Source organism: Triticum urartu, chromosome 6A (assembly GCF_056163025.1).
Source record: "Triticum urartu cultivar PI428250 chromosome 6A, HENAU_Tu73, whole genome shotgun sequence".
NCBI classification, from domain to species: domain Eukaryota; kingdom Viridiplantae; phylum Streptophyta; class Magnoliopsida; order Poales; family Poaceae; genus Triticum; species Triticum urartu.
This window is the reverse complement of record NC_141878.1, coordinates 183,903,120-183,923,454: the sequence shown is the minus strand read 5'-3', so window position 1 is coordinate 183,923,454 and position 20,335 is coordinate 183,903,120. Positions and strand designations below refer to the sequence as shown.

Below are 20,335 nucleotides of genomic sequence, written 5' to 3'. Positions count from 1 at the left end.
AAAAGATAATAGGACTATCATGTGTGGGTGCAATGGCAACAATTTCATGTTTGATATAAGGAACTATAGCAAGTTCATCTCCATAAGCATAATTCATATTGGCATCTTGGCCACAAGCATAGCAAGCATCATCAAAAAGGGATATTTCAAAAGAATCAACGGGATCATAGCAATTATCATAGCATTCATCCTTCGGTAAGCACGAAGGGAAATTAAACAATGTATGAGTTGAAGAGTTACTCTCATTAGAAGGTGGGCACGGGTGATCAATCCACTGTTCCTCCTTTTGTTCTTCGCTCTCCTCCTCATCTTTTTCATCCAATGGGCTCATAGTTTCGTCAATTTTTTCTTCCATAGATTCCTGCAAAATATTAGTCTCTTCTTGGACAACGGAGACTTTCTAAATAAACGCATCAATGTCGGAATTGTATTCATAATTATCATAACAATACTTAAGGATAGCTAAATTTTCAGTTCTGTAAACAGCATCATAAAGATTTTCATATTCTTTGTACATAGATTCAATTTCATAAGCACCCATAAAAGCAACAAATTCTTCTATTTGTTCCACATCATAGTAGTCATATATACCTCTAGCACAAGAAGCCAAGGTTTCATTATCATTAAATTTGCATGAAAAGGGAAGGTGTGGAGACTTCATCCTAGAGAAACAAGTATAATCATATCTCAAACATAGTTGCCTAGCATACCACTTCAACATATAAATTTGATCCCATAATAGTTTCCCTTGTTGAGTCAAGCGATAATCCCTAAAGTATTCATGTTGATTCAACGTGTCTCCCATTACCAAATTGAATGGGGTTTTCTCTGGATTATCAAAGTAGTACATAATATCTGTCACATAACGAGCTTCGAGGGTTTTAGGAGGTTCCTCATCTCCATGAGCAGCAAGTACACCTATTTTTTTGTATTTCGTGTTCCATATCCATAACTAAAGATAAAGAACAGCAAATAAAAATTACTTAGTGATAAAGCAAACAAGCACACGCGAGAATATTCACCAAATGCTATTGCTCCCCGACAACGGCGCCAGAAAAAGGTCTTGATAACCCACAAGTATAGGGGATCACAACAGTTTTGGATAAGTAAGAGTGTCGAACCCAAGCAGGAGCTAAAGGTAGAACAAATATTCCCTCAAGTTCTATCGACCACCAATACAACTCTACGCACGCTTGACGTTCGCTTTACCTAGAATAAGTATGAAACTAGAAGTATTTTGTAGGTGTTATTGGATAGGTTTGCAAGGTAATAAAGATTATGTAAATAAAAATTAGGTGTTGTTTAGATAAAGACACAACTAAATTAGTTTTAGTAGAGAGCTTTTTGTTACGAGAAAGTTATTTGTCCCTAGGCAATCGATAACTAGACCGGTAATCATTATTGCAATTTTATTTGAGGGAGAGGCATAAGCTAACATACTTTCTCTACTTGGATCATATGCACTTATGATTGGAACTCTAGCAAGCATCCGCAACTACTAAAGATCATTAAGGTAAAACCCAACCATAGCATTAAAGTATCAAGTCCCCTTTATCCCATATGCAAACAACCTAGTTACTCGGGTCTGTGCTTCTATCACTCACGCCACCCACCATAAGCAAATCATGAACATATTGCAAACCCTACAGCGGGAATCCCTCATGCTTGCGCGACACGGAGAGCACCATAGGACAACACCAATAATAAAACATGCAACTCAAACCAATCTTGATCATCAAATAACCCATAGGACAAAGTGGATCTACTCAAACATCATAGGATAGCCATACATCATTGGGAAATTATATATAGCGTTGAGCACCATGTTTAAGTAGAGATTACAGCGGGCAAAAGAGGGGTTACACCACTGCATAGAGGGGGGAAGAGTTGCTGATTATGGCGGTGAAGTTATTGGTGTAGATTGCGGTGATGATGATGGCCCCGGCGGCGTTCCGGCGCCACCGGGAGAGAGGGGGGAGAGCCCCCCTTCTTCTTCTTCCTTGACCTCCCCCCTAGATGGGATAAGGGTTTCCCCTCTGGTCCATGGCCTCTGATATGTTTCCAATGTATCTATAATTTTTGATTGCTCCATGCTATATTATCTACTGTTTTGGACATTATTGGGCTTTATTATCCACTTTTATATTACTTTTGGGACTAACCTATTAACCGGAGGCCCAACCTAGAATTGCTGGGTTTTTTTGCCTATTTTAGGGTTTTGAAGAAAAGGAATATCAAACTGAGTCCAAACGGAATGAAACCTTCGGGAACATGATTTTCGAAACAAACAACATCCAGGAGACTTGGACCCTACGTCAAGAAACAAAGGAGGATGCCACAAGGTAGGGGGCACGCCTACCCCCCCCCTCCCCTAGGCGCGCCCTCCACCCTCATGGGCCCCCTGTTGCTCCATCGACGTACTCCTTCCTCCTATATATACCTACGTACCCCCAAACGATCAGATACAGAGCCAAAAACCTAATTCCATCGCCGCAACTTTCTGTATCCACGAGATCCCATCTTGGGGCCTATTCCCGAGCTCCGCCGGAGGGGGCAGGCTTCTACATCAACACCATAGCCTCTCCGATGAAGTGTGAGTAGTTTACCTCAGACCTTCGGGTCCATAGTTATTAGCTAGATGGCTTCTTCTCTCTTTTTGGATCTCAATACAAAGTTCTCCCCCTCTCTTGTGGAGATCTATTCGATGTAATCTTCTTTTTGCGGTGTGTTTGTTGAGATCGATGAATTGTGGGTTTATGATCAAGATTATCTATGAACAATATTTGAATCTTCTCTGAATTCTTTTATGTATGATTGGGTATCTTTGCAAGTCTCTTCGAATTATCAGTTTGGTTTGGCCTACTAGATTGACATTTCTTGCAATGGGAGAAGTGCTTAGCTTTGGGTTCAATCTTGCAGTGTCCTTTCCTAGTGACAGTAGGGGCAGCAAGGCATGTATTGTATTGTTGCCATCGAGGATAACAAGATGGGTTTTTTTATCATATTGCATGAATTTATCCCTCTACATCATGTCATCTTGCTTAAGGCGTTACTCTGTTTCCATGAACTTAATACTCTAGATGCATGCTGGATAGCGGTCGATGAGTGGAGTAATAGTAGTAGATGCAGGCAGGAGTCGGTCTACTTGTCTCGGACGTGATGCATATATACATGATCATACCTAGATACTCTCATAACTATGCTCAATTCTGTTAATTGCTCAACAGTAATTCGTTCACCCACCGTAAAATACTTATGCTCTTGAAAGAAGCCACTTGTGAAACCTATGGCCCCGGAGTCTATCTTCATCATATTAATCTTCCAATACTTATTTATTTACTTTGCTTTTTACTTTATGATAACCGTTATGTGATGAAGTCGAAGCATGATTTATTTTTTGATTGTCTTCCTTATGAGTGGCGGTCGGGGACGAGCGATGGTCTTTTCCTACCAATCTATCCCCCTAGGAGCATGCGCGTAATTACTTTTCTTTGATGACTTGTAGATTTTTGCGATAAGTATATGAGTTCTTTATGACTAATGTTGAGTCCATGGATTATATGCACTTTTCCTCCTTCCACCATTGCTAGCCTCTCTAATACCGCGCACCTTTCGCCGGTATCATACTGATGCGTCCATTTTGCATCATGCTTTTATATCGATATTTATTGCATTATGGGCTGTTATTACACATTATGTCACAATACTTATGCCTATTCTCTCTTATTTTACAAGGTTTACATAAAGAGGGAGAATGCCGGCAGCTGGGATTCTGGGCTGGAAAAGGAGCAAATATTAGAGACCTATTCTGCACAGCTTCAAAAGTCCTGAAACTTCACGGAAGATGTTTTCAGAATATATAAAAATACTCAGCGGAAGAAGTTCACCAGGGGGGCACACCCTGCCCACGAGGGTGGGGGCGCGTCCTACCCCCTGGGTACGCCCCCTACCTTGTGGGCCCCCTGGTGGCCCTCTGATGGTCATCTTCTGCTATATGGTGTCTTTCGATAAGGAAAAAATCATAATCCATCTTCCCGAGCGAAACTCCGCCGCCACGAGGCGGAACCTTGGCGGATCCAATCTAGGGCTCCGGCAGAGCTGTTTTGCCGGGGAAACTTCCCTCCGGGAGGAGGAAATCATCGCCATCGTCATCACGAATGCTCCTCTCATTGGGAGAGGGCAATCTCCATCAACATCTTCATCAGCACCATCTCCTCTCAAAACCCTAGTTCATCTCTTGTATCCAATTCTTGTCTCCAAGTCCGGGATTGGTACTAGTAGGTTGCTAGTAGTGTTAATTACTCCTTGTAATTGATGCTAGTTGGTTTATTTGGTGGAAGATCATATGTTCAGATCCTATATGCATATTAATACCCCTCTGATTATGAACATGAATATGCTTTGTGAGTAGTTACGTTTGTTCCTGAGGACATGGGAGAAGTCTTGCTATTAGTAGTCATGTGAATTTGGTATTTGTTCAATATTTTGATGAGATGTATGTTGTCTAGCCTCTAGTGGTGTTATGTGAACGTCGACTACATAACACTTCACCATTATTTGGGCCTAGAGGAAGGCATTGGGAAGTAATAAGTAGATGATGGGTTGCTAGAGTGACAGAAGCTTAAACCCTAGTTTATGCGTTGCTTTGTAAGGTGCTGATTTGGATCCATATGTTTCATACTATGGTTAGGTTTACCTTAATACCTTTGTTGTAGTTGCAGATGCTTGCAATAGAGGTTAATCATAAGTGGGATGCTTGTCCAAGTAAGGACAGTACCCAAGCACCGGTCCACCCACATACCACATACACCCACCATATACCTTCCTCAAAACAGCCACCATACCTACCTATTATGGCATTTCCATAGCCATTCCGAGATATATTGCCATGCAACTTTCCACCGTTCCATTTATTATGACACACTCCATCATTGTCATATTGCTTAGCATGATCATGTAGTTGACATCGTATTTGTGGCAAAGCCACAATTCATAATTCTTTCATACATGTCACTCATGAGTCGTTGCACATCCCGGTACACCACCGGAGGCATTCATATAGAGTCATATCTTGTTCTAAGTATTGAGTTGTAATTCTTGAGTTGTAAGTAAATAAAAGTGTGATGATCATCATTATTAGAGCATTGCCCCAGTGAGGAAAGGATGATGGAGACTATGATTCCCCCATAAGTCGGGATGAGACTCCGGACGAAAATAAATAAATAAAAGAGGCCAATGAAGCCCAAACAAAAAAATGAGAGAAAAAGAGAGAAGGGGCAATGCTACTATTCTTTTTACCACACTTGTTCTTCAAAGTAGCACCATGATCTTCATGATAGAGAGTCTCCTTTGTTGTCACTTTCATATACTAGTGGGAATTTTACATTATAGAACTTGGCTTGTATATTCCAATGATGGGCTTCCTCAAAATGCCCCAGGTCTTCGTGAGCAAGCGAGTTGGATGCACACCCACTAGTTTCTTTTGTTGAGCTTTCATACACTTATAGCTCTAGTGCATCCGTTGCATGGCAATCCCTACTCACTCACATTGATATCTATTGATGGGCATCTCCATAGCCCGTTGATACGCCTAGTTGATGTCAGACTATCTTCTCCTTTTTGTCTTCTCCACAACCACCATTCTATTCCACCTATAGTGCTATGTCCATGGCTCATGCTCATGTATTGCGTGAAAGTTGAAAATGTTTGAGAACGTCAAAAGTATGAAACAATTGCTTGGCTTGTCATCGGGGTTTGCATGATTTGAATATTTTGTGTGGTGAAGATGGAGCATAGCCAGACTATATGATTTTGTAGGGATAACTTTCTTTGGCCATGTTATTTTGAAAAGACATGATTGCTTTATTAGTAGGCTTGAAGTATTATTGTTTTTATGTCAAATGATAGACTATTGCTTTGAATCACTTGTATCTTAATATTCATGCCATGATTAGATACATGATCAAGATTATGCTAGGTAGCATTCCACATCAAAAATTATCTTTTTTATCATTTACCTGCTCGAGGACGAGCAGGAATTAAGCTTGGGGATGCTTGATACGTCTCCAACGTATCTATAATTTTTTATTGCTCCATGCTATATTGTCTACTGTTTTGGACATTATTGGGCTTTATTATCCACTTTTATATTACTTTTGGGACTAACATATTAACCGGAGGCCCAGCCCAGAATTGCTGTTTTTTTTGCCTGTTTTAGGGTTTCGAAGAAAAGGAATATCAAACGGAGTCCAAACGGAATGAAACCTTCGGGAACGTGATTTTTGGAACGAACAAGATCCAGGAGACTTGGACCCTACGTCAAGAAACAAAGGAGGAGTCCACGAGGTAGGGGCGCGCCTACCCCCCCCCCAAGGCGCACCCTCCACCCTCGTGGGCCCCCTGTTGCTCCACCGACGTACTCCTTCCTCCTATATATACCTATGTACCCCCAAACGATCAGATACGGAGCCAAAAACCTAATTCCACCGCCGCAACTTTCTGTATCCACGAGATCCCATCTTGGGGCCTGTTCCGGAGCTCCGCCGGAGGGGGCATCCATCACGGAGGGCTTCTACATCAACACGATAGCCTCTCCGATGAAGTGTGAGTAGTTTACCTCAGACCTTCGGGTCCATAGTTATTAGCTAGATGGCTTCTTCTCTCTTTTTGGATCTCAATACAAAGTTCTCCCCCTCTCTTGTGGAGATCTATTCGATGTAATCTTATTTTTGCGGTGTGTTTGTTGAGACCGATGAATTATGGGTTTATGATCAAGATTATCTATGAACAATATTTGAATCTTCTCTGAATTCTTTTATGTATGATTGGTTATCTTTGCAAGTCTCTTTGAATTATCAGTTTGGTTTGGCCTACTAGATTGATCTTTCTTGCAATGGGAGAAGTGCTTAGCTTTGGGTTCAATCTTGCGGTGTCCTTTCCCAGTGACAGTAGGGGCAGCAAGGCACGTATTGTATTGTTGCCATCGAGGATAACAAGATGTTTTTTTATCATATTGCATGAATTTATCCCTCTACATCATGTCATCTTGCTTAAGGCGTTACTCTGTTTCCATGAACTTAATACTCTAGATGCATGCTGGATAGCGGTCGATGAGTGGAGTAATAGTAGTAGATGTAGGCAGGAGTCGGTCTACTTGTCTCGGACGTGATGCCTATATACATGATCATACCTAGATACACTCATAACTATGCTCAATTCTGTCAATTGCTCAACAGTAATTCGTTGACCCACCATAAAATACTTATGCTCTTGAGAGAAGCCACTAGTGAAACCTATGGCCCCCGGGTCTATCTTCATCATATTAATCTTCCAATACTTATTTATTTACTTTGCGTTTATTTTACTTTGCATCTCTATCAAAAAAATACCAAAAATATTATCTTATCATATCTATCAGATCTCACTCTCGTAAGTGATCGTGAAGGGATTGACAACCCCTTATCGTGTTCATTGCGAGGAGCTATTTGTTTTGTGCAGGTACGAGGGAATAGCGTGTAGCCTCCTACTGGATTGATACCTTGGTTCTCAAAAACTGAGGGAAATACTTACGCTACTTTGCTGCATCATCCTTTCCTCTTCAAGGAAATCCAACACAGTGCTCAAGAGGTAGCAGCCTCCATGGCACGGGAGGGGCGAGAGCCCCTCCGAGATTGGATCTGTCTCTCTGTCTCTCTCTGTTTCTGCGTTCCTAGATTCTGCCCTTTCACCGTTTCTTATATTCCCGGAGATCTGTAACTCCGATTGGGCTGAAATTTTAACACGATCTCTATCCGGATATTAGCTTTCTTGCGGCGAAAGAAGGGCATCAACCGCCTTACGGGGTGGCAACGAGGGCCCAGGGTGCGCCTGACCCCCTGGGGTGCGCCCCCTGCCTCTTGCCCCCTCGGGCATCGTCTCGCATGGATTTTTCTTCCCCAAAATCACATATATTCCAAAAAAATTCTCCGTTGGTTTTTATCCCGTTTGGACTCCGTTTGATATGGATATTCTGCGAAACAAAAAACATGCAACAAACAGGAACTGGTACTGGGCATTGGATCAATATGTTAGTCCCAAAAATAGTATAAAAAGTTGCCAAAAGTATATGAAAATTGTAGAATATTGGCATGGATCAATCAAAAACTATAGATACGACGGAGACGTATCACGCCCCTGCCTCCACCTCCGGCGAACCGCCCAGCCGCGCACTGGGCTCTGCCCTGCCCGTGCTCCCCGCGCCGGCGGCCCCTGTCGCCGCGGCCCCCGTCGTGGCCCCCCTGCCGCGGCCCCCGTCGCCTTGGCTCCTGTCGAGGCCCCCGTCGCCACGACCCCCGCCAACGCGGCCCCCACGACCGTCCCCGTTGCGGCCTCCTCCGCGGTCACTCGAGCTCGGACTGGGATGCTTCGTCCTAGCACGCGCTACCCGTCTGTTGAATACACGCCTGCTGCGTCTACCTTGGCGCCGTCTCCGCTCCCCACCTCCGCTCGCGCAGCCCTTCGGGATCCGAACTGGCTAGCTGTGATGCGTGAGGAGTTTGACGCCTTGCAGCGCAACCGTACGTGGCAGCTTGTCCTGCGGCCTCCCTGTGCCAATGTCATCACTGGCAAGTGGGTCTTCCGCCACAAGACTCGCCCCGACGGCTCTCTCGAGCGCTACAAGGCGCATTGGGTGGTGCGCGGCTTCCGCCAGCGTGCCGGCGTGGACTTCACCGACACCTTCGCCCCGGTTGTCAAACCGGGCACGATTCGCGCTGTCCTCCAGCTTGCTGTTTCTCGCGCCTGGCCAGTCCACTAGCTCGATGTGTCTAATGCTTTCTTGAATGGCCATCTCGACGAGCATGTGTTATGTCAGCAGCCTACTGGTTTCGTTGACACCGACTATCCGGACCACGTGTGCTTGCTCTCCCGTTCTCTCTACGGGCTGAAGCAGGCGCCTCGGGCCTAATACCAGCGGATTGCGGCCTTCCTTCAGCAGCAGGGGTTCCGGGCCACACGGTCTGATGCCTCCTTGTTCGTTTATCTCCAGGGCCCCACCACCACGTACCTCCTCCTGTACGTTGATGACATCATCATGACTGCATCCTCGCTAGCGCTCCTTCAGCAGATCACAGCTCGCCTCGGCACTGACTTCACCCTCAAGGACTTGGGGGCTCTTCACTACTTCCTCAGCATCGAGGTTGTGCACCGGGCCACTGGCTTCTTCCTGCACCAGAAGAAGTACGCCTACGAGCTTCTAGAGCGAGCGAGCATGCTTAACTGCAATCCTGCTTCTATGCATGTCGACACAAATGCTAAGGTGCCCGCCGTCGATGGCTCTCCGGCGTCCGACGCTCCCTCCTACCGCTCCATCGTCGGTGCACTTCAGTACCTCACGCTGACGCGTCCGGACATTCAGTACGCTGTCCAGCAGGTGTGCCTTCATATGCATGCTCCTCGTGACACTCATTGGGCTCTAGTGAAATGTATTCTTCGGTATATACGTGGCACCATAGCCATGGGTCTCACCCTGACGGCATCATCTAACACCAGCCTTGTCGCCTACTCCGATGCCGACTGGGCTGGGTGTCCCGACACTCGACGCTCCACTTTCGGCTACTGCGTCTACCTTGGGCCCTCTCTGATTTCGTGGTCGTCTAAACGACAACCCACGATCTCACGATCGAGCGCCGAGGCTGAGTACCGGGCTATGGCCAACGCCGTCGCGGAGTGCTCTTGGCTACGACAGCTGATACGTCTCCAACGTATCTATAATTTTTTATTGCTCCATGCTATATTATCTACTGTTTTGGGCAATATTGGGCTTTATTTTCCACTTTTATATTATTTTTGGGACTAACCTATTAACCGGAGGCCCAACCCAGATTTGTTGTTTTATGCCTATTTCAGTGTTTCGAAAAAAAGGAATATCAAACGGAGTCGAAACAGAACGAAATCAACTGGAGAAGTTATTTTTGGAAGGAAACCTACCGGATAGACTTGGACCCTATGTCAGAAGATGAAGGAGGAGCTCACGAGGGTAGGGGCGTGCCCACCCCCCTGGGCGCGCCCCCTGCCTCGTGGCCCCCCCTTCGGTCCACCGACGTACTCCTTTCACCCATATATACCCACGTATCCTAAAACTTCTAGAACAGAGATTAGATCGGGAGTTCCGCCGCCAGAAGCATCCATAGCCACCGAAAGCCAATCTAGACCCGTTCCGGCACCCTGCCGGAGGGGGGAATCCCTCTCCGGTGGCCATCTTCATCATCCCGGTGCTCTCCATGACGAGGAGGGAGTAGTTCTCCCTCGGGGCTGAGGGTATGTACCAGTAGCTATGTGTTTGATCTCTCTCTCTCTCTCGTGTTCTTGATTTGGCACGATCTTGATGTATCGCGAGCTTTGCTATTATAGTTGGATCTTATGTTTCTCCTTCCCATCTACTCTCTTGTAATGAATTGAGTTTCCCCTTTGAAGTAATCTTATCGGATTGAGTCTTTAAAGATTTGAGAACACTTGATGTATGTCTTGCCGTGCGTACCTGTGGTGACAATGGGATACCACATGATTCACTTGATGTATGTTTTGGTGATCAACTTGCGGGTTCCGCCCATGAACCTATGCATAGGGGTTGGCACACGCTTTCATCGTGATTCTCCGGTAGAAACTTTGGGGGCACTCTTTGAGGTCCTATGTGTTGGTTGAATAGATGAATCTAAGATTGTGTGATGCATATCGTATAATCATACCCACGGATACTTGAGGTGACATTGGAGTATCTAGGTGACTTAGGGTTTTGGTTGATTTGTGTCTTAAGGTGTTATTCTAGTACGAACTCTAGGGCTGTTTGTGACACTTATAGGAATAGCCCAACGGATTGATTGGAAAGAATAACTTTGAGGTGGTTTCGTACCCTACCATAATCTCTTCATTTGTTCTCCGTTATTAGTGACTTTGGAGTGACTCTTTGTTGCATGTTGAGGGATAGTTATATGATCCAATTATGTTATTATTGTTGAGGGAACTTACACTAGCGAAAGTATGAACCCTAGGCCTTGTTTCCTATCATTGCAATATCGTTTACGCTCACTTTTATTATTAGTTACCTTGCTGTTTTTATATTTTCAGATTACAAAAACCTTTATCTACTATCCATATTGCACTTGTATCACCATCTCTTCGCCGAACTAGTGCACCTATACAATCTACCATTGTATTGGGTGTGTTGGGGACACAAGAGACTCTTTGTTATTTGGTTGCAGGGTTGCTTGAGAGAGACCATCTTCATCCTACGCCTCCTACGGATTGATAAACCTTAGGTCATCCACTTGAGGGAAATTTCCTACTGTCCTGCAAACCTCTGCACTTGGAGGCCCAACAACGTCTACAAGAAGAAGGTTGTGTAGTAGACATCAAGCTCTTTTCTACCGCCGTTGCCGGGGAGGTTAGCGCTTGAAGGTATATCTTTAGATCTTGCAATCGAGTCTTTTAGTTTCTTGTTTTATCACTAGTTTAGTTTATAAAAGAAAAATACAAAAATATGGAATTGAGTTTGTCTCATACGCTTCACCTTTTTAATATCTTTCGTAAGTATGATGGAAAGGAAAATTGTGCTCAAATGCTAGAAGAAGAATTACATAGAATGCTTGGCATAAAATATGTGAATGATGAGCATGATTGCAATGTTGTTAGTACGAATTCTTTGAATATCCATGATACTAATGATGATTGCAGTAGTTATGATGAGAATGTCTCCTATAAAGATGTCAATTTTTGTGGAGTGCATTGGGTTTGTAAGTACACACCAAATAGGGAAGATAGATATTGCAAGAGGCATAAGTACTTAGAAACCAAATTGTTGCAAGAAGAGCTAGATGAATGTGCTGAAAATTTAAATTTTCTTAGCCCTACTTGTGAACTTTGCAATGAACGTTATCATTTTAGTACCCAATGCAAATTGTTTCATGATCGTGTCGTGTCCAAAAATTGTGATGACTTGATTTCCCTTGCACATCATAATGAACTTAGTTTGCTCTTGGGTTATGAAGAAATTAAACGTATAACTAAGGATATTCCAAAATTTGCCCTTGATAAAGTTCTTCATTTTGATCTAGAGAAAATTTATATGTATTGTGCGGTGAATTGCATTGAAAATCCTTATATTGCCAATTGCATAAAGAAAAGAAAACAAATAGAAGATGAAGAGAATACTAATGAAAGGGAAGAGACTTCCCAATATCCTCCTATTATTTCTTATGATGAATCAGGTAACGAGGAGGAGCCTCCTATTCAACCAATCTCATTAATAAGGAGCTCCAAAAAGAGGATTTAACCCACACATGATGTGGTGAAGAAGAAGAAGAAGAAAAGAAAAAGGAAGAGAGGTAAAAAGATATCTCTCTCAAGTAATGCTGCTCCTATTACTATTGTGCCTCATGAAAATATAATTGTGGAAGATAATGATACTTCTTATGATCTTGAAAATCTTTTTGGCACTTGCTTGGAAGAATATGATAATTGCTATACTATTGGTGCTATCCATACTATTAATAATGAGAGTGATTATGCTTATGATATGAAAAGGCCCAAGCTTGGGGATGCTATGTTTGATGAAGATGATGTTTTTGAGAATATATTTGCTGCAATTAATGTTTGTCCCAAGCTTGGGGATGCTATGATTAATGAAGATGATATTTCTAGTCTCCCAAGTTTTGATATGCAAGTTTATAATGATGATAGCATGCCTCCTACTTATAATGATTATTGTGATGATACTCATGCTATAAAAAGTAGTGATTATATTTATAAAAATTGTCATGATTATGATTACCCCTTCTCTGAACATTACTCTTTTAATGTGGAAACAATTTATAGTATTCAAGTCTCTTATGATACTCCCACTATTCCGAATGAGAAGAATTTTGCTTGTGTGGAGAGTAGTAAATTTTCTATGCAAGTAGATCATGAAAAGAATTATTTAGGTGCTGGTTATATTGTTGAATTCATTCATGATGCTACTGAAAATTATTATGATGGAGGAATGTATGCTTGTAGGAATTGCAATAATATCAAATTTCCTCTCTATGTGCTTAAAATCTTGAAGTTATGCTTGTTTTGCCTTCCTATGCTAGTTGATTATTGTTCCCATAAGTTGTTTTCTCACGAAATCCCTATGCATTGGAAGTGGGTTAGACTTAAATGTGCAAGTCATATTCTTCATGATGCTCTCTTTATGTTTCAATTCTTATCTTTTATGTGAGCATCATTGAAATCATAATGCCTAGCTAGGGGTGTTAAACGATAGCGCTTGTTGGGAGGCAACCCAATTTTATTTTAGTTTCTTGCTTTTTTCTCCTCTTTAGTAATAAATAATTCATCTAGCCTCTGTTTAGATGTGGTTTTATGTGTTTAATTAGTGTTTGTGCCAAGTAGAACCTTTGGGAAGACTTGGGGAAAGTCTTGTTGATCATGCTGTCAAAAACAGAAACTTTAGTGCTCACGAGAATTGCTGCCATTTTTATTTGGAGAGTGCTATTTAGTTAATTATTTTTGAAGATGATTAATAGATAAATTACTCAGGTCCAGAAATTTATTTTAGAATTTTTGGGGTTCCAGAAGTATACGTTTGATTCAGATTACTACAGACTGTTCTGTTTTTGACAGATTCTGTTTTTCGTGTGTTGTTTGCTTATTTTGATAAATCTATGGCTAGTAAAATAGTTTATAAACCATAGAGAAGTTGTAATACAGTAGGTTTAACACCAATATAAATAAAGAATGAGTTCACTACAATACCTCGAAGTGGTGATTTACTTTCTTATACTAACGGAGCTTACGAGTTTTCTGTTAAGTTTTGTGTTGTGAAGTTTTCAAGTTTTGGGTAAGGATTCAATGGACTATGGAATAAGGAGCGGCAAGAGCCTAAGCTTGGGGATGCACAAGGCACCCCAAGGTAATATTCAAGGATAGCCAAGAGCCTAAGCTTGGGGATGCCCCGGAAGGCATCCCCTCTTTCGTCTTCGTTCATCGGTAACTTTACTTGGAGCTATATTTTTATTCGCCACATGATATGTGTTTTGCTTGGAGCGTCATTTTATTTAGTTTTGCTTTATGTTTGAATAAAATACCAAGGTATGAAATTCTTAAATGTTAGAGAGTCTTCACATAGTTGCATTATTATTCGACTACTCATTGATCTTCACTTAAATCTTTCAGAGTAGTTTGTCATTTGCTCTAGTGCTTCACTTATATCTTTTAGAGCATGGTGGTAGTTTTATTTTGAAGAAATAGATGAAATCTCATGGTTCACTTATTTTTAGAGTCTTAAATAGCATGGTAATTTGCTTAAAATCCTAATATGCTAGGTATTCAAGAATAATAAAATTCTCTTATGAGTGTGTTGAATACTATGAGAAGTTTGATACTTGATAATTGTTTTGAGATATGGAGATGGTGATATTAGAGTCATGCTAGTAGAGTAATTGTGAATTTGAGAAATGCTTGTGTTGAAGTTTGCAAGTCCCGTAGCATGCATGTATGGTAAACGTTGTGTAACAAATTTGAAACATGAGGTGTTATTTGATTGTCCTCCTTATGAGTGGCGGTCGGGGACGAGCGATGGTCTTTTCCTACCAATCTATCCCCCTAGGAGCATGCGCGTAGTGCCGAGGTTTTTGATGACTTGTAGATTTTTGCAATAAGTATGTGAGTTCTTTATGACTAATGTTGAGTCCATGGATTATACGCACTCTCACCCTTCCATCCTTGCTAGCCTCTTTAGTACCGTGCATTGCCCTTTCTCACATTGAGAGTTGGTGCAAACTTCGCCGGTGCATCCAAACCCCGTGATATGATATGCTCTGTCACACATAAACCTCCTTATATCTTCCTCAAAACAACCACCATACCTACCTATTATGGCATTTCCATAGCCATTCCGAGATATATTGCCATGCAACTTTCCACCATACCGTTCATCATGACACATTCATCATTGTCATATTGCTTTAGCATGATCATGTAGTTGACATAGTATTTGTGGCAAAGCCACCGTTCATAATTCTTTCATACATGTAACTCTTGATTCATTGCATATCCCGGTACACCGCCGGAGGCATTCATATAGAGTCATACTTTGTTCTAGTATCGAGTTGTAAACATTGAGTTGTAAATAAATAGAAGTGTGATGATCATCATTCAGTAGAGCATTGTCCCAAAAAAAGAGAGAAAGGCCAAAGAAAAAAAAGAAGGCCCAAAAATATATATATAAAAGGGGGCAATGCTACTATCCTTTTAGCACACCTGTGCTTCAAAGTAGCACCGTAATCTTCATGATAGAGAGTCTCTTGTTTTGTCACTTTCTTATACTAGTGGGAACTTTTCATTATAGAACTTGGCTTGTATATTCCAACAATGGGCCTCCTCAAGTGCCCTAGGTCTTCGTGAGCAAGCAAGTTGGATGCACACTCACTTAGTTTCTTTTGTTGAGCTTTCATAAATTTATAGCTCTATTGCATCTGTTGCCTGGCAATCCCTACTCCTTGCATCAACATCAATCGATGGGCATCTCCATAGCTCATTGATTAGCCTCGTTGGTGTGAGACTTTCTCCTTTTTTTGTCTTCTCCACATAACCCCCATCATCATATTCTATTCCACCCATAGTGCTATATCCATGGCTCACGCTCATGTATTGCGTGAAGGTTTATAAAGTTTGAGATTGCTAGAGTATGAAACAATTGCTTGGCTTGTCATCGGGGTTGTGCATAATGAGAGCATTCTTGTCTGACGAAAGTGGAGCATGACTAAACTATATGATTTTGTAGGGATGAACTTTCTTTGGCCATGTTATTTTGAGAAGACATAATTGCTTTGTTAGTATGCTTGAAGTATTATTATTTTTATGTCAATATGAACTTTTGTCTTGAATCTTCCGAATCTGAATATTCATACCACAATTAAGAAGATTTGCATTGAAATTATGCCAAGTAGCACTCCACATCAAAAATTCTCTTTTTATCATTTACCTACTCGAGGACGAGCAGGAATTAAGCTTGGGGATGCCTGATACGTCTCCAACGTATCTATAATTTTTGTTGCTCTATGCTATATTATCTATTGTTTTGGGCAATATTGGGCTTTATTTTCCACTTTTATATTATTTTTGGGACTAACCTATTAACCGGAGGCCCAGCCCAGATTTGCTGTTTTATGCCTATTTCAGTGTTTCGAAGAAAAGGAATATCAAACGGAGTCAAAACGGAACGAAATCAACTGGAGAAGTTATTTTTGGACGGAAACCTACCGGATAGACTTGGACCCTACGTCAGAAGATGAAGGAGGAGCTCACGAGGGTAGGGGCGTGCCCACCCCCCTGGGCGCGCCCCCTGCCTCGTGGCCCCCCCTTCGGTCCACCGACGTACTCCTTTCACCCATATATACCCACGTATCCTAAAACTTCCAGAACAGAGATTAGATCGGGAGTTCCGCTGCCAGAAGCCTCCGTAGCCACCGAAAGCCAATCTAGACCCGTTCTGGCACCCTGTCGGAGGGGGGAATCCCTCTCTGGTGGCCATCTTCATCATCCCGGTGCTCTCCATGACAAGGAGGGAGTAGTTCTCCCTCGGGGCTGAGGGTATGTACCAGTAGCTATGTGCTTGATCTCTCTCTCTCGTGTTCTTGATTTGGCACGATCTTGATGTATCGCGAGCTTTGCTATTATAGTTGGATCTTATGTTTCTCCTTCCCCTCTACTCTCTTGTAATGAATTGAGTTTCCCCTTTGAAGTAATCTTATCGGATTGAGTCTTTAAAGATTTGAGAACACTTGATGTATGTCTTGCCGTGCGTATCTGTGGTGACAATGGGATACCACGTGATTCACTTGATGTATGTTTTGGTGATCAACTTGCGGGTTCCGCCCATGAACCTATGCATAGGAGTTGGCACACGTTTTCGTCGTGATTCTCCGGTAGAAACTTTGGGGGCACTCTTTGAGGTCCTATGTGTTGGTTGAATAGATGAATCTGAGATTGTGTGATGCATATCGTATAATCATACCCACGGATACTTGAGGTGACATTGGAGTATCTAGGTGACATTAGGGTTTTGGTTGATTTGTGTCTTAAGGTGTTATTCTAGTACGAACTCTAGGGTTGTTTGTGACACTTATAGGAATAGCCCAACGGATTGATTGGAAAGAATAACTTTGAGGTGGTTTCGTACCCTACCATAATCTCTTCGTTTGTTCTCCGCTATTAGTGACTTTGGAGTGACTCTTTGTTGCATGTTGAGGGATAGTTATATGATCCAATTATGTTATTATTGTTGAGGGAACTTACACTAGCGAAAGTATGAACCCTAGGCCTTGTTTCCTATCATTGCAATACCGTTTACGCTCACTTTTATTATTAGTTACCTTGCTGTTTTTATATTTTCAGATTACAAAAACCTTTATCTACTATCCATATTGCACTTGTATCACCATCTCTTCGCCGAACTAGTGCACCTATACAATCTACCATTGTATTGGGTGTGTTGGGGACACAAGAGACTCTTTGTTATTTGGTTGCAAGGTTGCTTGAGAGAGACCATCTTCATCCTATGCCTCCTACGGATTGATAAACCTTAGGTCATCCACTTGAGGGAAATTTGCTACTGTCCTACAAACCTCTGCACTTGGAGACCCAACAACATCTACAAGAAGAAGGTTGTGTAGTAGACATCAACAACTACTTCAAGAGTTGCTCTGTGAGGTTACCAAGGCGACGCTTTTCTAGTATGACAACGTCTCCGCGGTGTACCTAGCTGCTAACCCTGTCCATCACCGACGAACGAATCACATTGAGCTCGACATACACTTCGTCAGGGAGCACGTCGCACTTGGTCGTGTTCGCGTTCTCCATGTGCCCAACGATCAATAGTTCTCCATGTGCCCACCGATCAGCAGTTCGCCGACGTTATGACGAAGGGACTACCCACCTCGACATTCGAGTGCTTTCGGTCCAGTCTCTGCATCACCGGCTACGCTTCGACTGCGGGGAGGGAGGGTGTTAAACATGTGTACATGTACGTAGGTCTGTGTTTTGTATGCAGTACTTGTAGTGTCTGTGTCCCTCTGTATGTACATGTATCTTAGGAGAAAAGATATCGGTCGCACCCCTTGTACCTATATATATATGTGCCTAGTGCATGATCAATCAAATTTTTTGAGGGAACTACGGTGGGTAAGGCCAACCTGAACTCATTTTATTGATTTTGTTTTACATAGTATTTACAGAGAGTGCGGGAGGGGGGTAAGGAGAAAATAAAAAGCTAGGGACTAAGCTACATCCAGCCGGGACAACATAATCCCCCATTCAATCAGAGTTTGTTTCCGGGACTCATTAGCACATCTGCTTAACCAAAAGAAGATTTTTTTGAGCAGCACGACGGAGAACAGTTCCCAAAGATTCCACCTCGTTTCTGAAAATTTTGGCATTTCTTCTTTTCCAGACACTCCAGAGGATAGCCATGATGACCGTGTTGCGGGCCTTGCATGTATGCTGTGGATTTTGCAGGTCATGTATTGTCTCACAATCAGCAGGAGCAATGTTTAGGGAGTCGACAACTGTACAGACCCCAGAGGCCGTTGTGCAGTGTAGCAGCATGTGGGAAGTTGATTCAGTTTCCGAGCAGAACAGGCAGGAGTCAGAGTCTGACAGACTTCTTCGGAATCGACGCTCGTTGGTGAATAATCGCCCTTTGTGTGCGAGCCAGAGAAACAACCTGCATCGGTTAGTCGCATAGTTCTTCCCCCAGATGAAGTCTGCGAACAGATCCTCTGGCCGAGAGGCAAAAGCCGCATCATATGCATAAGCAACAGTGAGGGGTTTGTCGTTAATCCTGCATATACGTGAATCTGGCACATGCGCCATTAAGGTAACGGTGGCTAATAGGGATCACAAAGGATTGAAGTTCGGAGTTAGCAGCGTTGGTTAAACGTGGCTGTAGCGAGGGTCGTAGGTCCACATCGGCTAGCATGAAGGCAACTGAGACATTCGGTTTGGTGGTGTGTGAGAAGAGATTTGGAAAGTGGGAAGCTAGAGGCACCACGCCGATCCAGAGATCCAGCCAGAAGGCAGTAGAGATGTCGTTGCCAATTTTGACATGTGCGATTGAGCGAAAAAAAAGGAAAGGCCGGAAGTTAGATCTTTCCAGACGTTCGTGTGTAACCTATGTGGGTCTCCGATGTAGTGCCCACCGGCCCAGCCGTAGGTGTTAGCAAGCCACGTCTCCCAGGAGGCGTTGCCTGGGCAGTGGATTTTACTTAGCGATTTGAGGAGGAGGCAAATATTGTGGGTGCGTAGGCAACGAAAACCGAGACCGCCTTTGCTAATCGGGGCACAAACCTCATCCCAAGCAACCTTACACTGTCCCCCATTGACAGTGCCGTCACCCGCCCAAAAGAAAGCGCGACAACGTTTGTCAATCTCTAGAATGGTGCCAGCAGGAAGAAGCATAGCGCTCATGGCGTAGGTAGGGAGGGCACGAATAACAGACTTGACGAGGACCGCCCTACCGGCTATAGAGAGAAGGTGTCCTCGCCAACCGACCAACCGCTTGTCAACCTTAGCGATCATAGGGTGGAAATCTAGCAGCCGTAATTTATGCGTAGATAAAGGGAGGCCAAGGTAATTTTGAGGGAAAGAGGCAACTGAGCAACCTAGAGAGGACGCCATAACCGTAGCAGAGTGAGGGTTTACATGGACCGGGGCGAACGTGCTTTTTTCAAAGTTGATCGTAAGCCCAGTAGCCAAAGAGAAGTTATGCAAAATAAGTTTAAGGTGGGCTAGATGGTCGGAGTCGGCCTTGATGATAATGAGAGTGTCTTCGGCATACTGCAACACCGGACAGGGGGAGTTTGGGATAATTGGATGTTGCAGAAGACCTTGGTTAGAGGCGTGAAGAATCATACGTTCCAGTATGTCGGCAACAATTATAAATAGGTATGGAGAGATAGGATCGCCTTGCCTAAGGCCATTTTTGCATTGGATCCAATTCCCAGGGACACCGTCTAGCAGAATGGCTGATTGACTGGAGTTATTTAACATCATAATCCAACGAATCCAAGTGTCCGGGAAACCTTTCGCCTTGAGGATATTGCACAGACAGTCCCAGGAGACTGAGTCGAAAGCTTTCTTAAAGTCTAATTTTAGAACTATAGCCGGACAATTCCACTTGTGGCAAGCTTGGACAATATCCGCAGCAAGGATGAAATTTTCCGCAATGTTTCGTCCTTTAATGAACCCAGATTGGTCAGGGTGGATGAGGTCCGGAATAAGCGGTTGAACTCTATTGGTTAGGCATTTGGAGCAGAGTTTT

At 43.1% G+C, this 20,335-nt stretch overlaps 1 pseudogene; it reads right to left on the bottom strand.

Moving 5' to 3' along the window:
- Positions 1–18,550: 18,550 nt before the first annotated feature.
- LOC147964675 (uncharacterized) lies at positions 18,551–20,067 on the bottom strand (annotated as a pseudogene).
- Positions 20,068–20,335: the final 268 nt, after the last annotated feature.